Below are 19,186 nucleotides of genomic sequence, written 5' to 3'. Positions count from 1 at the left end.
TTTCGCCCAAATCGGCTGAGGCACTACATTGCCAAACAACATATCGATATCAGCAAGATTCATAACAGTAGCATCCACTAGTTGGGACAACTCCTTATAATAACCTGCAGGATTTTTACGGGGATCGGGCAAAGTTTGCTTCACCTGCAAAACTTCCGATCGCTTCCAAGGGAGGTGTATCCACACTCTCTGAAAACGTCCTGGGACAGCAGGATTAGCATTAGGATCACCTGGCATCCACACTGGGGGAACTTCCCGCATAGGATATTGACCAGGTTTTGCCATCCACTCTTCGGTCTCGTCTTTAAACAACGCTCGAGGTTGCACTGTACATTGAAAGGATAACAGGCGTTCTAGAGCAGCTCGAACCTTATCACCTACAATCACACCAGTTGTAAATTGATGCTGGAGCTCAGAAACCTCAGACGGTACATTATCGACCACATCACGATCCCACTCTTCCCTCAACGATTTACACATTTCCTCAAACACGAATCGTTGCGTGGGCGCATTAAACTGGGAAAATGTTTCAAACACTATACGCGAAGTGTACTTAACAGGATTACGAATCCATTTACGTGCCATTTTGACAGGTGGTGAATTATCCGGTATTGCCCTGGTTCTTTTTTGGGAACTACCCCCAGTGGTGAGACCACCAGCCCCCTGCTCATGCGGGAGGGGGCCCTCGATTCTACCCCAAGGTCTTCTCTTTCTCCAATTTCTTCGTGACTACCCCTGGGTGTTGTAGTGCGGATTTGAGATTTTTGGTGCTACCTGGGGGGAGGTGGCCTGTGAATGGGATAATAAAACCTCGCTCAAAACCCTGTACTAGAATTTCCGCGTCTGTCCTGTTGTGATATCTATTGGCTAGCTTGCATAATTGGAAAGTGTTGACGGGGGACCTGGCTAACCTGCAATCCTGAATTCCTTGGGGGGCCCCCACGCCCACTATGGTTATCTCACTATTTTTTCTTCTCCTTTCTGTCCCCTTTGTGCTCTTTCTTACGTTTGCACCCTGCCGCCGGGTGTCCCCCGCCACAGGAGGAGCAAATGTGCTGAAATTTACATGAGGCCCCATAGGTGCATTTATTTGCCTCGAATTTCCAGCAAATTGCCACCGTCCCGCTAATATGTGGGGCTTTCCATCCCCGAACTGTTTGGACTTTTGGAAAGGCCTCCCCCTGTGGGAGGAACCCCGAAAGGGTTGCTCGCTCTTCCCTGCCCATGCCTTGGCCTCCCTTGCTACCATTATTTTATGGGTGAAGCCTGATACGTCTTCCTCATTTCACTCCATCTCTGGGTTCGTTTGCATCTCGAGACGGAAACCTTTATCATACTCCAGCCATGCGTCACCCGGGAATTGCCTCTGTGCGTTATGTATGTTGGCCTCCTTAAGCCATAGGTCAACTGCACCGCGTGGGAATTTTTCTACAATTCTGCATGCCATTATTATCCTAAATGCATCCAACCAATTGTCAAAATTCCTTTCCTTTCTCTCCTTCCGCCTCTCCCGTCTATGGTCATCTTTTTTATCGCAAATAGTCAGGTCCAGCCTGTCTAACTGAATCGCCAACAATGTGAAAATATAAATAAACTCCTTCCTCCATATCCATTCTTTGACTGCTAGTGGAATGAGGCTTGCTAGCCCTGTGCCCCTGGTGGTCTAGGATGCCGAACTGGGTGAGGGCCTTGAGTACGGTTCTGGCACCAGAGGTGTGTGGGGCAGGTCGCCCACTGTGATTGCGCCCCCCCATGCTGCTATAGGGGACCCTATCCCCCCTCTGGCCTCCTGCGCGCCCTGCCCCCTTAAGCATTCCTGTCCCGCCTGACCAGGGTCTATTAGGTGCCATGGCAATGCCGACACTTCCCCATCTGCTTGGGCTCCTGCCACCCCCACCCATTGCGTGCCCAGCCCCTTCAGCAACATTGGTGCCATTGTTATAAAACATTCATTCACTATAGCACTAATATGCTCACCACTTGCTGTTGCTTCTCTGGTCCCGCTGCTTGGTCCTGACACCGCCGTGCTGGCTACAGGAGGCAAGGACTTCTTCCTGGGGGCTTTCTTGGTCGCTGCTGCTTCTGCCAGTTTGGCCGGTGATCTCCTTCTCTTTTTTGCTGCTGATGCGTCGCTGTCCTCGTGTTGCTGGCTGCCTGGTTCTCCCCTGGCATTGCGCACCAGATGCGGTTGCAGCCACTCGCTGCCATGGACCTCCGATACCGTCCTGATTTTTCGGAGCAATTCATTGAGGTCTTCGGGCTGCTCTTGGCCTCCCCGGCATGTCATCCTCTGTGCTCTCATGGAGTGCTGTCGCTGCTCCCTACACCCCCAGCTGTGCCCGTCAGGGATCGTGACTGTTGCCTCTTTGTAGCGGGGTGCTGCCACTGTTCTGTATGCACCAAATGATTGCTTTTTAAGTATCCCTGTAACGCCCTGAACGTCTCAGGATCGTTTAACAGACACGATAATGAGAACACAACCACTTGTGAAGGTTTAGTTATTTTAATGAAGGCAAAAATAATACAAGGAATAAACAAAGGTTATAGTCACTGGAATCCTCCAGGCTAAGTATGTTACCAGCCCACAGCACGGATGGTCCTAACCGTCCTCTGCATATACGCCGATCCCGGCGTATGCCAACAGAGGGCAGAAATGAAATGGCCGCCAATGCCAATCGGTAGGCTGTGAGGGGCACGAAGAGTGTTGGGGAGAATCGAGGAGTCAGGGAAACACCCAGCCGGGGTCTCTACCTGAAGGGAGCAGCCGCTCAACCTCTTCCTCCGACTGCACCGGGACGCGGAGTCACCTCCTGGTGATGCGTCACCGATACCCCAATCACAAGCAAAGAAGACTGAACCGAGAGCAGCCGCTCGATCGATCCCGTGGACTTCCGAGTCTGTAACGCGGCAAACACCTCCTGGTGTGCGTTACAGCTGGCAGTCCCTGTATCTCTGGTCGGGCTGGGAGTTACGACTCCAACCAGCAAAAGCGCCACTGCGCTTTGACTCAGCCGAGTCAAAAAGCGAAGCTCAATGGTTATCCGGTAGAGCTTCCGGGTCCTTCACAGGTGACGATGGGGCAAGACACGGCCCAGGGAGTAACGACTCGACCTACCTCCGTTCTTGCCTTACTGGAGCACCACTCCGGAACACTGCTCTTCACTAAGCAGGTACGTCGGTGTAAACACAATATCCGACAGCGTTGTACCACCCGGTTCCTCCCTTTAAAGGGCGTGTTTTCCTTGAGTTATGTAACAGCTCTCCTGTTTACATAAGGGCGTGTTTTCCTTGAGTTATGTAACAGCTCTCCTGTTTACATAAGGGCGTGTTTTCCTTGAGTTATGTAACAGCTCTCCTGTTTACATAACCTCTCAACCGCTAAGCATCCTGGGAGATGTAGTCCGTTTTCGCTGGTTACCGTTTTCCTCCCCTCGCATGAGAGGAATTCTTGACAATCCCACTCTTGCTGGGGCAAGTCTCCATGCCTGACCTTTCTGTATCCTTGTGCCAAAGTAACTGGTGCGTGGGATTGGGCCCCCCAAAACTTGCCACTCGGTACCGCAATATCACTTGGTGGTGGGGGGATGGGGGGGTCGGATGCCCCTCTCCTGCACCCACTCGGCCACAAGTTACAGCACCGGAGCTATCGCTGACCTCCGCAGACAGTGCGTCAGTCGAGCGTTGCCTTTAAATGTCCAGCGTGCTTATTGATGCCCCCTTGCCAGAAGCGAGAACGATTCTGTTCCCTACTGCACCTGGGTCCCTCAGTCAGTCTGCGAAGTGCCCAGGCTTGGCTAACTTGCACCGAGCAGCGCGCCCTCTGGCAGGGAAAGCCTGAGACCGCCCCCGCTGTGAGACCGGTCCGACCCGCAGCGCGTCCGCCGTGACTCCTTGTCCGTTGCGGGCTGGAAACCACTCGGGCCCGGATGCTTCCTCGAATCCGCGGTCAAGCCGTGCCGCTCCTTCCTGCCCACTTTACACCGGTATCGTCAAGTGCAGGGACCTCTTCCACAGTCTTGTTGTCGGTGCGGAGAGGGCAGGAGCTTCTCTCGCTGCTCTTTCACCCCCGCTCTCTTGCCGCTCTCTCACTTCCCAAAACGGACGATGTCCCGATGGCAGCAGGACGGCGAGTGTGAGAAGTTGGCTTGGCATATGCTGGTCACTAGTTATAGTGGCCACCTTGCACCATTCTAATTCGACTCTTATGGTAGATAGGTTTAAGACAACTTTTTAAAGAAAGCTATCCTAGTGGTAGCTGTGGAGAGCAGCCTTCAGGCTAAGTCTCAGAGGAATGTCAAGCAGCTTGTTTTACCTTATAATCTCTTGAATTACCAAATGAAAGGACACCACACAGATTTATATATCAAATATATATGTATTTATTTCTAGACACACTCTACTAATCTCTTTATGAGATTAGAAGCGAGGAACACATTCAAATATCAACGTTTCAGAATAAGTTAAGCCCAAATATGGCTGGGTCCCTAGGGGCGTACCAGACCATATACTAAAAAAGAGGTTTGGGAAAGTCGACTTGCAGAATGACAAGGCCTAGGGCCTGTAGAATCGCTGGGGCTTCACTAATGCAGTATAAGCAGGTACGTAACAGACCCACAGGAGACGCATGCAGTGTGAGAACACAGCCGCGGGTTCCCTATTGATTACAATGGAGCAAGTCGCGGTTTGATTTTTAAAGTTTTAGGGTACTTCGAGGAAGTCTACAAGCAAGCCACTTACAAGGTAAGTAATTCGAGGGCCACCACACACTAGGGCACCGGAGTGCACGAGTTACCTCACCCAGGGAAGCCGGGTGCATAGGTGTCTTTTGGTGTCGGGTTGCGTCGCTGTTTTCTATGGAGACCAAACAAGATTTGCTGCTTGCGAAGACTGAAGAAGTGTCCGGTGGAATCCAAGGCTGGATTCAAGATGAAGATGACCTGAAAATTGACGGAACAGTGTTCACAGTCACTTGCCAGTGACCTGGGGCCAGGAAAATGGATGCCCACGGATGTCGGGTGATTTCAGGTGATCATGGGTGTTTTGACTCTTAGCTCACGAGGTCCAGGAAGGACTGACGATGACCAGCAGCTGGACTAGGAATGTACCACAAAGTCTGCAGCTGACTGCAGTGTCGGCAATCGGATTGGAGCCAACAAGCCTTGGCAACAGCAAGTCTTGTGGAAAGTGAATTTAGTCAATGGTGCAGACCAACAAGGTATGAGGGTCTCACCCAGCAAGGGTAAGTGTGGGCAGACCGGGAGCAACTAGGGGAGTCTTTTGAGTTGATAAGAAAGGCTTCAGGGGACCCACATGCCAATGGGCAAGGGATCATGAAGACGCCTGATTGAGGAAATGCTTCACAGGAGCCGCGGTCACTCTGGAAGGGATAGGCCTCTGATTTTCGCTGCACAACCTACTTTAGACTTGGGCCATAAGTGCTCCAAAGCCCAAGTTTGTAGCATGTTGTGAAGGGGTTGCACTGGACAATAGTGAATGGTACCCAGGTATTGCAGTTCCTCGTCACTCGTGGGGTCCACTCGCCTCAGCTTTGCTGGGGACTAACAATGGCCATTGAGAAGTCAGGAAATCCACTTCCAGGGCTGCAGGGACTTCAGACTCCAGCGGGAGCGGGAAAGTTTGCGACCATTGATTCAAGTTTTTGGTGCCTGCCAAGCAGGGGAGTGAAGGACTGGGTTATTCTAAGACCCAGCGGTGCCAGGGGACAACACCTGAAACCTTCGTGGGTTACCTGTTCTGACGTACAAAACACAGAGACACGGGACACTTCCAGCGACGTCAGAGATCAGCGTTTATTTACTGCAGGGATACAGAAATCACAAGAAGTACACAACGTGTAGGTTCTCGGAGACTGCTTCAAATTGCAAAAGTGGATCGCTCCTTTTATACACGTTTTTGCCATTGCACAGTATGGCGAACAAAGGTTACAACTCAGTTCCCACAATAAATTTCAAAAGAGTCGTGTTCATGTTTCAGGAGGCCGGAACATAATTACAGCAGCATTGCCGGTTCCCAACTGTAAAAACATATCTACCCCGCAATAAAACACATTCCATTCTGACCGTAAACACATTAGGAGAGGGGACAAAAACAGATGCAAAGAAAGGACAAGGATGCACAACAGGTTAGAAAAGAGTGTTGGGAGTAATAAAGGAAACTTGATGACAGGATCAAAGACCTCGTGTCCAATGCATGCATGACTGAAACAATAGGCTAGCACGGCAAGATGAGTCTCGAGCGGGGCCATCTGCCTTCGCCGTGTCATTTCTCTTATCGTAAAAGTCACCCTCAAAGAAACACGTGTCCCTCGTGTAAGCTTGGGAGTCCCAGGGTCACGAAGCGGGCAACGTCCGTTCGCTGGCTACTTGAGGGCAAGAAACAAAATGGATGCCGTATCTAAAATGGAACCCGAGGGTTCGGATGAACAAACCCAAAAATTAGACGAACCATACGTGGTTGCGTAACGAAACTGCGTACACCCACTATACTTGTCATTTGCGGTTCGTAGACACCAAACTCATCCACATTCGTCACCACTCAAAAAGTGTCGTTCCGTCTCATACGGAACCTCAGACGCTCCTTTTGCCCTCATGTAGGCAAGCACTAGTCAAGATCGGAATCGATTTCAATATTCATCAGATCGTTCACCTGCTGCTGGAACATCATTCTATTCATCAACACCTCCTTGGTAACAGATGGCCGTCTTATACACGTTGTAGCACAAAGGACACATAAGGCAGGACCACACTGTACACAAAGACAACACGTGAATAGAAACGTTACAACAACCCCTACGATTATCAGAATCTTCCAACCCCAAGTTGACATCAGACCCCAAAACCATCCTAGAAGTGTCCAATTACCTTCGTCCACGTGTATGGACTCGGAAATCTTGTGCAACTTTGAGATGGCTTGGTAGACAGTTGGAGCATTGTCAGGAATGAAAATGCAACAACTCGAATGGATAACTTTACACACACCACCTCTATCTGCAAGAACAACATCTAGGACCATCCGGTTCTGCAACGTCATGAGTCTATCCGCCTGAAGTTCAGCTGTTAAGTTACCAAGGGCACTCGCGGTAATATTAGCAGTTGACTCAACTACACGGGTCAACTGTCTTAGGTTCCTACTATTAACCATAGGTCCCCAAAACGGCAAGAAACCCTTAAAGAAATCTCCTGCTTCTTGACCGGCAGTATCCTCTTTACTAATAACGCCTCTCACAACTCTAGTCTTGTGATAGTCTGAGGCAACTGTGAAAGTAGGTGGTAAAAGATTCGCAATATAACAGGTACCCGAAAAATCACGGGGTAACCATGTATATGCGCGTTCATAACATACGAAATAAGTGCCCTTAGCAGTCAGAAAAACAGGGGAAGAGAGCATCGGTAGGACATACGTGTCAGTACAAGCACTGTTCCCAAGTTGTGCTCTCGGATTTCGACCCAAACCTTTCAAGCAGAAATTACCGAGGTGTGGTACAATCCATATTGGGGACGAGCTCTTAAGCTGTCTATCACCCACTGAAACACTATACTCAGCCTCATTCATATCCTTATAGGCTTGCACCTCTTCATCTGGGATAAGCGATGCATCAAAAACATCTCTATCTAAATCCGCTATCGCTATCGCCAAAGGCTTGTGGTACGGACCGGGACCAAAATTGACAGAGCGTGGCTCTCGACTGGGGTAGGAATCTAGTGCACTACGAAACATAGTTTGGAATGCTCGAGCGGAACCCTGGGAGCTGTAAGGAAGGACCAAATACGGAATACCCCTATCCATGGTATGTGGCATTAACCCACACACCCAACAGTTGGTAGTATTCATCACCAACTGATGCTGATGTAGGAGTTGAACGAAGGAGTTATTCATAAATTCCGCACGTCTAACCTGTTCGTGTTGAGGCAAAGGATGAAAAGAATGTGGGGAAACAGTGGTGATGGAGCTTAGTTTAGGAGAAAGGGTAGGTGAAACAGAAGGTAATAACAACTGTATTCCAAAATACACTCCGCCCACCAATAGCATAGACACAGTCAGAAACAGTAGGAATACCTGAAACAGAAAACATTTTGTTCGTACAACCTTATGTAACTCTGATCTCTGCGCCGACATCCTTTCTACTTCCAACAGCTTAGAGAATGCCATCCTCTACAAACCGTCCGTGACGTACTTGACGCACTTCGTTCTGAGTAGCGATTATCAATCCCCAGGAGTTCCCAGGAATCGACAAAAGTAACCGACCTAGCGTCAGAAACCTGCTAAACAGAAAGGAGTACCCGCACGGCCCTACGGTAACCCGGATGGTAGGGTTTCCTCAAAACGTTCAGTTTTAATACAAATCTCTTTAGCAGTGAAAAACACATAAAAACTCAAAAAGAAAGGATGTAATTGTCCATAATGTTCATAGCACCGAAAAAGGAAAAAAAACAAATATACGACTTCATTTTTATTAGTCCTTGAACGAAGAAAGTATCGACTTCTTCCAGGTCGAGTTTGCTCTACAAACAATTGTTCAGCTGGCGCAACAGTGTTCGATAAAGTGAACGACGAGTCGGACCTTGGGTTCTCTGCTACTGATGACTCCACAAGTGGGTTTGGCAGCGACAAATCATCTCCTACAGGTTGAGCGTCACTAAACGGCACAAAGTTTAAAGGAGTCTCAGTTTCCGTTGCCGCAATCCCAGTTCTCACCCAACCGTCTGTTGGTGAGGGGATCGGTACCTTTTTCGTGTGGCCGGCGTGAACCCAGTTCTTCCGGCCCTCCAATCAAACCGCAGTCCTCGTTGTCAACAAGACTTGAAAGGGTCCTACGAATCTTGGCTCCAAGTTACGTTTCCAACCAAAATTTCGGGTAACGACCCAATCGCCTGGCCGGAGCTGATGTCCAGGACCCTCTGTCTGCGCCGGTAGAGCTTCAAAGACCTGTTGATGGATTAACCGTAGTTTAGTGGTCAAATCATGAAGGTAATCAATTAGCATTGGATACTCAAGACTATCAAAGGCCTTAGGTCTCGGGACTCCCCAAATGTTCGCAGGGCGGCCGAACACAATTTCATATGGGCTAAGCCCTACTCGAGAGTGTACAGTCGCCCTGGTTGATAGGAGAGCCAGAGGCAAGGCATCAGGCCATGATAGACCAGTGGTAGCTTGTATTTTTGCAAGTTTCAGTTTCAGGGTACCATTGTACCCTTCAACCAAACCCGCTGCCTGAGGATGATTAGCGCTATGGAATTTTTGACGGATTCCAAGGCCCTTACACACACTCTGCATCACACTTCCTACAAACTCACTTCCATTATCCGACCACACGATCCGTGGCATTCCATACCTAGGAAAGTATTCCTTCAGCAGGATTTTCGCTGTGGACAGGGCAGTATTATCCTTAAGAGGATAGGCCTCAATCCATCTAGAGAACGCACAAACCACAACCAAAACATACTTCAGGTTATTGCATCTCTCCATATGGATAAAGTCCAGTTGGATAACCTCAAAGGGACAAACAGGGGGAGCAAAATGACCAGGTGGAGTGGGGGTGCCCTTGCCAGGATTGTGCATCAAACACACCATGCAATTCTTAACCACTCTCTCAGCACACTTAGTAATACCCTCATTCTTCCATACAGGGGACAAGAACTTACATATCCCTTTTGCACTAATATGTGACAACCCATGAGCCATCGTCACGACAGCTAATACGTACGCATCTGGTAACATCCACCTCTGACGTTCCGTCAAGTCAACCCAACATCCATGCATATCCAACCTTCCCGTACTTTCTTTCCACTTGATCTTTTCAGCTTCAGTTGCCTCGTTCTGAATTGCTTTCACACTCTCAACAGTGTCTTCACACATACCAGTTTCCGTCGGCCATCTCACTGAACTTGTCACGTACATTCGAGTTGTAAGATTCTTAGCCGTTTCCTTAGCAATCTCATCCGCAAATGCATTACCACAACCAACATCATCCGTCACTTTCCGATGTGCACTACATTTAACAATCGCCACTTGTTTAGGCAATGTAAGTGCATCCAAAAGATCATTCACGAGCTGCCCGTGTTGGATCTTCGTCCCATGCGATGTCATAAATCCTCTTTCTCTCCAAAGTCTTCCAAAACTGTGCGCAACGCCGAATGCGTACTGACTGTCGGTAAACACATTCACTCGCTTTCCCTTAGACAAGACACATGCCCTTGTCAATGCAATCAACTCTGCCGCTTGTGCTGAATTCTGATTCAATCTCGCAGTTTCCACAACTGTGCTCAACGTCACTACAGCATACGCAGTCGTCACATCGCCATTCGGCAATTTAAAGCAAGAACCATCAACATACAAAGTACCATCGGGATCTGCCAAAGGAGTGTTTTTCAGGTCCACACGACCCTTTGTTTCTTCCTCAGTTCGTAAATAACAATCATGTGGTGGTACATCATCTGATTCCATATTACTCGGCAACAATGTCGCCGGATTCAGTACATTACAACGCTTGATCTGTATATGACTTGCCAAAAGGGTCAGCTCGTACCCAGACAACCTTGCACTCGTCAGATGTTGAGTTTTTGTACGATTCAGGAGAGTATCAACTGCATGCGGAACCATCACTATGAGCATATTATCCATGACAAGACCTGCGGATTGTCGAATAGACGCCGCAGCTGCCGCCGTCGCCCTCAAGCAGCTCGGCAACGCTCTAGCTACCGGGTCTAAGGTCGAGGAAAAATATGCACATGGGCGCTGCTTGCCACCAAATTGTTGCGTTAAAACACTCAACGCACAGCCTTCCCTCTCGTGGACGTATAGTGTAAATGGCTTGCTGTAATCAGGAGTACCTAACACAGGAGCCGAACACAACGCATCACGAAGTTCAGAAAAACTTTTCTGACATTCCTCCGTCCATGGCAAAGGAGTCGAAACATCCTTGCACGTGAGAGCTATCAATGGCTTCGCTCACAGTGAAAAATTTGGAATCCACTGTCTACAGTATGACGTGATACCTAAAAAGGCACGCACGTCCCTCTGAGTCGTCGGCACAGTCATTCGAGCAATTGCTGCGATTCTTTCAGGGGTCAACCTTCTTCCCGCCTTTGACAATAAGTGACCTAGGTAGGTAACTTCTTGACAACAATATTGCAATTTAGAAGGTGACACCTTGTGGTGTAAGTCGCATAGATGCTGCAACAGTGACACAGTAGCAGTCTTGCAAATTTGTTCAGTGTCTGCAGCTACCAACAGATCGTCAACGTACTGAATCAAGGCCGCACCAGCTGGCAGCACGAATGCATCAAGTTGGCTCTTGAGAGCTTGGCTGTAGATCGATGGGCTCTCACAGTAGCCTTGAGGTGCACGTTTGAACCGGAAGCTACGACCACCTAATGAAAAACCGAACAAATCTCGACTTTCCTCAGCAATCGGAATGCTAAAGAACGCATTCTTCAGATCAATTACCGAGAACCATGATGCAGAGGCTGGAATCAGAGTCAGTAAAGCTGTAATGTCGGGCACCACAGGAAACTGCGGGACAACAATTTTATTTACCTCCCGTAAGTCAATAACTAGACGGTACACGGGGGGCTTGGAGGGATCAGTTCGCTTCAGAATAGGCAACACAGGACTATTACACACGTTACCTCGTGTCTCCTCAATAACATCTTTATCGATCAAATCATAGATGATCGCTAATAGTGCCCGTTCACCATCAAGGGAGATACGATACTGGGGTATGCGCGGTAATCGCGCATCAACTTTCAATTGAACAACATAAGGTGGTATATCCAGCAGGCCCACATCATTGGGACCTGTCGCCCACAAAGAAGCCGGAAGAGAACTCAATTCCGGTGGGAGCTTATCGATCGATAGATACATAGGGGAAATCACTCTCTGACCCAATGTAAGCTCCACTCCCGTAGGAGAGCAGTACAAAGTCGCATGTATCCTTTTCAACAAATCCAAGCCCAAAAGATTCTCACCACAACCAGTAGTCAAAATCAAAGGAGCTTCTAACTCATGAGACCCAATCGTAAGGGGCAAGGGGCTAGAAACTGGATTGCTAACGGGGGCGCCAGAGAATCCAACGGAAACATTCGTTAAGCCAGACAAAGGCGCGCCAGGGAGTTTCGAATGCATGATGGAACTTTTTGCTGCACCAGTATCCAACAGAAAAGGCTCAACGACGCCCAATGTGGCAACTGCGACATAAGGCCCTCTCTGATCTACCGGAACTGATACTTCTCCCTTCCTTTGTCTATGGCTGTCCTAGTAGATACCGTCCGTATCAACATCACGCTCGACATAATAGTCGTCCACATGATACTGTGCAGATCTACCAGACGAGAGATCGCGTCGATCGAAACAATTCTGCGAGTCTGAGGAAGTGGCAAGACGCTCGGCCTGATTCTGAGTAACACCGCGACCTCTACCACGTGAAGCTTGTTGAGGACCACTACGACCTCCTCGAGCCGACACACCATTGTTCCTATCACGTAGAACTGGGCAATTAAACTTCAAATGGCCCTCCCCTCGACAATATGCACATTGATTATACCCCAACACAAAGCGAGGTGCGGGAGAGTCATTGCGCACCTGCGATCTGGAAAACTGCGATTGTGAGCGATTTGGCTGTTGCGAGTCATTGAAATTTGAGCGCGGAGGATAAGCTTGCTGCAATAAGACCTTAGTTTTAAGATCCTTCGTTTTCTTATCTGCACGTTCGCTTTCTTCCTTTTCTCTGTTTTCGTAATATTGGGCCGTAGCCAATATTTGAGCAGTGGTAGAAACAGCCCACGAACTCTCAGAATTCTTCAACTTGTTGCTGAGTTCGGGCAACAAGTTCGATACAAATTTATCAACGAACAACCGCTGACCACCCTCCGAACTCATGTCCTGACCACTATGATCAACAAATGCTTCCTCAAATCTCGTAAAGAAATCGGAGACACTCTCATCCCTCTTTTGCTTACACGAGGACAATTTGTCCCAATTGACGCGCATTGCTGGCATAAGCGTTTTCATAAGAGTAATTATCCTCTGGGGCAAATCCACAATAAGCTGTTCAGGTTTAGCCCCACCAACTTGCTGGGCGTCTGCCGCCGTAAGGGCAGCCCAGTCACCGCCTAACTCAGCCGCGTGATTCTCGTGACGAATTTTCGCCCAAATCGGCTGAGGCACTACATTGCCAAACAACATATCGATATCAGCAAGATTCATAACAGTAGCATCCACTAGTTGGGACAACTCCTTATAATAACCTGCAGGATTTTTACGGGGATCGGGCAAAGTTTGCTTCACCTGCAAAACTTCCGATCGCTTCCAAGGGAGGTGTATCCACACTCTCTGAAAACGTCCTGGGACAGCAGGATTAGCATTAGGATCACCTGGCATCCACACTGGGGGAACTTCCCGCATAGGATATTGACCAGGTTTTGCCATCCACTCTTCGGTCTCGTCTTTAAACAACGCTCGAGGTTGCACTGTACATCGAAAGGATAACAGGCGTTCTAGAGCAGCTCGAACCTTATCACCTACAATCACACCAGTTGTAAATTGATGCTGGAGATCAGAAACCTCAGACGGTACATTATCGACCACATCACGATCCCACTCTTCCCTCAACGATTTACACATTTCCTCAAACACGAATCGTTGCGTGGGCGCATTAAACTGGGAAAATGTTTCAAACACTATACGCGAAGTGTACTTAACAGGATTACGAATCCATTTACGTGCCATTTTTACCAACGATTCACGTTCCCTACCATCAGGAAGCTGGCTGCGCCTCTGAGCAACATCAGAAAGAGTCGATCCAAGTATTGGCCCAAAAAGGGGAGAATAAAGAGTAGCAACAGCATTCAGGAGACGGCTACGAACAGAAGGAGAAGAAGAAGAAGGCACAGGAGCAACAACAGTAGGAGTGGAAACAGTAGAAGTGGACGCGGCACCAGGAGTAGCGGGAACGACAGGCTGAGGAGGGGCTGGGAAAGGCGCAGTAGGAAGAAAAGCCGGTAAAGGAGGATGAACAATTTGCGGCACAAGAGGATTCGGGAGAGCGGGAGGAACGACGGGCTGACCAGCAGCCGCCAAAACAGCAGGTTGAGGAATAGGAAGAATCATAGGACCCACAGTATCTGGAGCATAGGGAGGTGGTGATTTCAACAAATAAGATAGTAGCGAATCTTCTATCACTTCTTCTCCCGTCTTATCGGCATTAGACGGTAACACCGGATAACACTTATCCACCGCCATATGATGAAGTCGAGCACTAACTTCCTGCTCTTTCTCATCTTTGTCTCGCTGATACTGTTCAGCATTTCGCATCTTCGTAATGACACCTTCTCCTTTATTTTTCTTACTCTGTTTGATTTCTTTCTGCTTGGCCTCTTTACGCCATAACCGGAAGGAATCAAACATGGCTGGCCTAGCCTTCTTTTTAAACAGTTTAGCTTCCAAATTATCTAAAACGGCAGTTTCGAAACTACCATGTGATGGCCAACTAAGAACACCATCATTTTTAGTGTAACGAACCCAATATTCGTTATATACGATAGGACCCACGCCATGGCGACTATAGAGCTCATAAATTGGAGTTCCAACCGGAGGTATCGGACATGAATCCTCCAGCCGGGAATCCATTCTGCAACATTTAAGAAACCCAAACAAAGTACTACGGCCAGGCATCGTGCACACTAACCGAGTTTACAAACTTCAAGGGCTATCGAATTATGATGTCCTCGCACAAAAATGCAAGACCCTCGGTTTGGCAATTGCAATCGTCAAATAAAACCCAACAACTAAGAACCACAAATGCTATGGGACCATGCGAACAACAAAGGAACACTGGGAGCGACCCACAAATACTTAACTGAAAGAGCAATGGCGTCACCAGGAAGGCCCGTCTATCGTCTCGCCGTACAAAGGACTACGCCAGGCGCCAAAACAGGTCGACAGTCAGGGCATCAGTCCTTCGCAGCCGTCAGGAGGCGGGGATCTTCGCGGGAAAAGACGTCGGGCCACTTATTTCGACAACTGGATCGATGAAGCGGGGTGCACCTTCCCTCGGAGATTTCACACGAAGTTCCTCACGATCGTCGGGCTTTGGACCGGTACCGCTGATGTCGCCCCGTGTTGGGCGCCAACTGAAGGACTGGGTTATTCTAAGACCCAGCGGTGCCAGGGGACAACACCTGAAACCTTTGTGGGTTACCTGTTCTGACGTACAAAACACAGAGACACGGGACACTTCCAGCGACGTCAGAGATCAGCGTTTATTTACTGCAGGGATACAGAAATCACAAGAAGTACACAACGTGTAGGTTCTCGGAGACTGCTTCAAATTGCAAAAGTGGATCGCTCCTTTTATACACGTTTTTGCCATTGCACAGTATGGCGAACAAAGGTTACAACTCAGTTCCCACAATAAATTTCAAAAGAGTCGTGTTCATGTTTCAGGAGGCCGGAACTTAATTACAGCAGCATTGCCGGTTCCCAACTGTAAAAACATATCTACCCCGCAATAAAACACATTCCATTCTGACCGTAAACACATTAGGAGAGGGGACAAAAACAGATGCAAAGAAAGGACAAGGATGCACAACAGGTTAGAAAAGAGTGTTGGGAGTAATAAAGGAAACTTGATGACAGGATCAAAGACCTCGTGTCCAATGCATGCATGACTGAAACAATAGGCTAGCACGGCAAGATGAGTCTCGAGCGGGGCCATCTGCCTTCGCCGTGTCATTTCCCTTATCGTAAAAGTCACCCTCAAAGAAACACGTGTCCCTCGTGTAAGCTTGGGAGTCCCAGGGTCACGAAGCGGGCAACGTCCGTTCGCTGGCTACTTGAGGGCAAGAAACAAAATGGATGCCGTATCTAAAATGGAACCCGAGGGTTCGGATGAACAAACCCAAAAATGAGACGAACCATACGTGGTTGCGTAACGAAACTGCGTACACCCACTATACTCGTCATTTGCGGTTCGTAGACACCAAACTCATCCACATTCGTCACCACTCAAAAAGTGTCGTTCCGTCTCACACGGAACCTCAGGAGTCACTCCTTGACTCCAAGGGAGATTCTTCCGTCTTCCAAAGGTAGTGGAACATCGAAGGGCCAGGATTCTTCTTGTAAAGCGTCGTCCAGGGATATCTAGTTTGCAATGGCAAGGGTTCCCTATTTTATACTAAAAGAAAGGGAGGGACTAGCTTTATGACCACTCCTCTGGGAGGGTCAGGGTAGGGGTGGTTACACCCACTTCCCTTTGTCCAGTTTCGCGTCAGAGCAGGGACAGGTAGCCCCTGAACCGGTTTGAGCTGGCATATGCACAGAGGCGCCTACTGCACCCCCAGTGCAGGACTTCAAAGCACTCTAGGAGTGCACCCACCCAGCCCCAATACACTAAATCCTGTCTGGAAGGTAGTGACACCTCCCTGTGACAGGATGCCTATTGTTGGGCCTCCTCCACTACGAGTTTCAGTCAGCAGCAGGAGGGCGCCCAGTGTCTGTGCTGGTGGCATCCATTTTGTGATGCCAGGGCTCTTTCAGATTTCTACTGTGTTACCACAGTAGGTACATGTCATCCCCTCTAGAAGGGTGGGATCATACTCCCACACCAGTTACTGGTGTGGGGGTATGGTTCCAAGTTGTTTGACACCAAACACTACATGTTTTGATGCAGTCATTCCAAAGTTAGGGTTAACCGGGAGGTTATAATGCACTTAAGAGTATATGGTTTAACCGCATCCACAAACAGCCACAGGGAATAGACCCTGCCAGCTGCAGAGGGGTCCTGCTCATGCAGAGGCACCCCCTCACATTGTAAACCAAGCACCCTGCCCTCAGGATTGATAGGGCCTGCCATAGGGGTGACTGATAGATTTATATGTGTGTGTATGGTGAGATATAGAAACCTATACCTCAGTGAGGAGTGCTAACACTACCTCACCCAGGCTGCAGTAGCAGGCCTGTGGTGTCAGATTTAGTCTGCTTCCCAGGGGTGGCATAATACATGCTTCAGCCCCTGGTAGGCATGTGAAGTACCTATGCCCTTGGTACCTAGGGTACCATATACTAGGGGCTCATAAGGTACCACACTATCCAATCACTAGTGCATCTAGTATGCACTCAAAGTTGTTTAGAGAGAACTGAGAGACTGGGGCCCTGATTAGCAGGGACCCAGCCAGACTATAGCCAGAAACCAGTGTATACATCAGAAAAAAAGTGGGGGCAACATAAGTGCCGAACCTACTCTCCTACACAACCCCCCCCCCCCCAAACGCAGGGACACTAAACTAACCTTGACCAGTTGAGTCTTCGTGTTCTAAGTGGAAATACCTTGAGAGTCCATCTGCATTGGCATGTTGGGTCCCAGGTCTATGTTACACTGTATACCACCTGAGCAGTTTAGGATTTTCACCTTTCATCTGTTTGAGCCATAGGAGGGGCTTGGGGTCAGTTTGAACTATGAAGTGAGTACCAAACAAGTATGGCGTCAGCTTCTTCAGGGCCCACAGCAAAGGCCTCCCTCTCTATAGTTGACCAAAGTTTCTCTCTAGGGGTCAGCCTTCTGCTTATGAAAGCTACTGGCTGGTCTTGACCTTTATCATTAAGTTGAGACAGTAGAGCTCCCACACCCAGCTCTGAAGCATCTGTTTGAACAATTAACTTATTTTTGTAGTCTGGACTCTGCAAGATGGGGGCAGTGCACATTGCCTGCTTCAGGTCATCAAATGCCTTCTGACAGCTAACTGTCCACTGAACCTTTTTTGGCATTTTCTTAGAGGTTATATCATTTAAGGGGGTCACTATAGATCCATATCCCTTAACAAACCTCCTATAGTACCCAGTCAGGCCTAAAAAGGCTCTAACCTGTGTCTGGGTTGTTGCAGCTACCCATTCCATTATGGTCTGGATTTTGCTCTGCAATGGTTGAACCTGGCCTCCACCTACAAGGTGGCCCAGGTACACAACCTAACTCTGCCCTATCTGGCACTTAGTGGCCTTGATAGTGAGGCCTGCTTTCTGCAGGGCCTCCAAAACATTTCTGAGGTGGACCAGGTGATCCTGCCAGGTGGAACTAAAGACAGCAATATCATCAAGATAAGCTGAGCAATAAGTTTCCATACCAGTCAGAACTTTATTCACCAACCTCTGAAAAGTGGCAGGTGCATTTATCAAACCAAAGGGCATTACCACAAAGTGATAGTGCCCACCAGGGTTTGGCCTTGGCATCATCAGCTAACTTGATTTGCCAGTAGCCAGCTGTTAGGTCAAATGTTCTGAGGTACTTGGCTGAGGCCAAAGTGTCTATTAGTTTATTTGCCTTGGGAATTGGATAGGCATCAGTCCTGGTGACTGCACTGAGGCCTCTGTAGTCAACACAAAACCACATTTCTTTCTTACCACCCTGGGTATGAGGTTTAGGCACAAGGACTACTGGGCTAGCCCAAGGGCTATCTGAAGGGTCAATAACACCTAGTTCCAACATTTTCTGGAGTTTAGTCCTGAGACAGTCCCTGACATGGTCAGGTTGCCTGTAGATTTTACTCTTGACAGGCAGACTGTCTCCAGTGTCCACCTCATGGGTGCACCAGGAAGTCTGACTAGGGGTCAGGCTAAACATATGTCTGAACTGCTGCAGAACTTGTCTGCATTCAGTTTGCTGATGAGCAGTGAGGCTGCTTGCCAAAGCAACACCATCCACTGACCCATCATCAGGGTTCTGTGAGAGCAGGTCAGGGAGAGGGTCACTCTCCTCCTCCTGGTCCTCATCAGTTGCCATGAGCAAGCCCATGTCAGCCCTGTCCACATATGGCTTTAATCTGTTGACATGGAGCACCCTAAGGGGGCTCCTGGGAATTCCAAGATCCACCAAGTAGGTGACTTCTCCCTTTTTCTCAACAATGGTATGGGGGCCACTCCATTTGTCCTGGAGAGCTGCTGGGGCAACACGCTCCAACACCCACACTTTCTGGCCTGGCTGATAAACAGTCAGGACAGCCTTTTGGTCATGCAAGCTTTTTGTAATTCTTGGCTAGCCTCCAGGTTTTTAGTTGCCTTCTTCATGTACTCTGCCATCCGGGAGCGGAGACCAAGTACATAGTCCATCACATCTTGTTTGGGAGGTTTGCGAGGTAACTCCCATCCCTCCTTCACCAACATAATGGGCCTCTGACAG

The sequence above is a fragment of the Triturus cristatus genome, chromosome 4_2 (genome assembly GCF_964204655.1).
Source record: "Triturus cristatus chromosome 4_2, aTriCri1.1, whole genome shotgun sequence".
Taxonomy (NCBI): domain Eukaryota; kingdom Metazoa; phylum Chordata; class Amphibia; order Caudata; family Salamandridae; genus Triturus; species Triturus cristatus.
This window is presented reverse-complemented; position numbering follows the sequence as displayed.